At 41.8% G+C, this 2,113-nt stretch overlaps 1 protein-coding gene across 3 annotated transcripts in view; it reads left to right on the top strand.

The window, feature by feature from the left end:
* Window positions 1-2,113, top strand: part of DOCK10 (dedicator of cytokinesis 10) — a 240,864-nt gene that overhangs the window by 136,262 nt on the left and 102,489 nt on the right. The window lies entirely within an intron of this gene.

The following is a 2,113-nucleotide window of genomic DNA, read 5'->3' on the forward strand; positions in this document are numbered from 1 at the left end:
CCTGGTCTCCTGCATTCTAGGCACATGCTTTGCCATCTGAGCCACCAGAGAAGGCCGTGAAGAAGGAAATGGCAACTTACTCCAATGTTCTTCCTAGGAAATCCCATGGACAGAGAAACCTGGCAGGCTACAATCCATGGGGTCACAAAGAGTTGGACACAACTGAGTAACTAAACAACAACTATTAATATTATCTAGGTACTTCAGAAAGATGCTAAAGCAAAGGATATGGGGGAAGGCCTGTCCTGGGAAGACCCCATGGGGTTCTGCTCAGTTACAATTATAGCTGTGAATATTGCGTGTATGTAGGAAATGGCAACCCACTCCAGTGTTCTTGCCTGGAGAATCCCAGGGACGGGGGAGCCTCATGGGCTGCCATCTCTGGGGTTGCACAGAGTCGAACACGACTGAAGCGACTTAGCAGCAGCAGCAGCATGTATGTGGGTATGTGTCCCAGAAACAGTGAGCCTAACAAGCACCCAGATCTTGATTTCAAAGTGTCACCCTCATTCACAGGAACCAAGGGTCTTTGGAGGAATGGCTGGGGCATGAAGAGTAAAAATGAACCCGAAAAACCTTGTTGGGTATAGAAAGAGGTACTCCAAAAACAATGAAGACCTGCCATAGAGACATAGGAGCTACAATGAAGGGTGTGCTGCTGCTGCTAAGTCACTTCAGTCGTGTCCGACTCTGTGCAACCCCATAGACGGCAGCCCACCAGGCTCCCCCATCCCTGGGATTCTCCAGGCAAGAACACTGGAGTGGGTTGCCATTTCCTTCTCCAATGCACGAAAGTGAAAAGTGAAAGTGAAGTCGCTCAGTCGTGTCCGACTCCCAACGACCCCATAGACTGCAGCCCACCAGGCTCCTCCGTCCATGGGATTTTCCAGGCAAGAGTACTGGAGTGGGGTGCCATTGCCTTCTCCAAATGAAGGGTGTACCTCTAGCCAAATCTAGGACAACTTGAGTATCACTCTAAATAATGATAGTAAGCGATGGAAATTTACTGAATAAAATAACAATCCATGAGTCTATACACACACACACATATATATAATATGTGTGTGTGTGTATTATATGATTTTATACAAATATTATATTTTGCACATTACATGTAATAAACTGCCAGTGCAGGGGGCACAAGTTTGACCCCTGGTCAGGAAACTAAGATCCCATATGACGCATGACTCAACCAAAATAAAGAAGTAAGGGAAAATATATTTAATGAATATATAACATATGTAATATATAGTATTATGTATTACATATAACACAAATAGAAATATTATACTATATAAATAGTAATGATAGCTTACAGTGAATGGTGTCGGATTTGTTATCTCCAAAGATTTAATTTCAGGAACAGGGACCAGGCTTGATCACTCAAGAGCTTTTGTGTAGCAGAGTTTATTAAAGTATGAAAAAGGGACAGAGAAAGCCTCTGACATAGACATCAGAAGGTGGACAGAGAGTGTCCCCCTCGCTAGTCTAAGTGAGGGAATTATAACTTTTTTAGTTAGTTATTACAATAAATCAAAATAATGTCTCAAGGTTGTAAAGATCTTACTAGACACACTCCTATAATTTACATTTTAAGAAGACAGGATTAGAACTAAAAATAGAAAGATTTTACCAGACCCACTCCCATAATGTATACATTCTAAGATATCAGGATTAGTCAGAAGGTTTTCAGAAAGAATGCTCAAACTACCACACAGTTGCACTCATCTCACATGCTAATAAAGTCATGCTCAAAATTCTTCAAGCCAGGCTTCAACAGTATGTGAACTATGAACTTCCAGATGTTCAGATCAAATTGCCAACATCCGTTGGATCATCAAAAAAGCAAAAGAGTTCCAGAAAAACATCTATTTCTGCTTTATTGACTATGCCAAAGCCTTTGATTGTGTGGATCACAGCAAACTGTAGAAAATTCTTCAAGAGATGGGAATACCAGACCACCTGACCTGCCTCTGGAGAAACCTGTATGCAGATCAGGAAGCAACAGTTAGAACTGGACATGGAACAATGGACTGGTTCCAAATCGGGAAAGGAGTACGTCAAGGCTGTATATTGTCACCTTGCTTATTTAATTTATATGCAGAGTACATCA

Source organism: Bison bison, unplaced genomic scaffold (assembly GCF_000754665.1).
Source record: "Bison bison bison isolate TAMUID 2011002044 unplaced genomic scaffold, Bison_UMD1.0 scf7180017864068, whole genome shotgun sequence".
NCBI classification, from domain to species: Eukaryota; Metazoa; Chordata; class Mammalia; order Artiodactyla; family Bovidae; genus Bison; species Bison bison.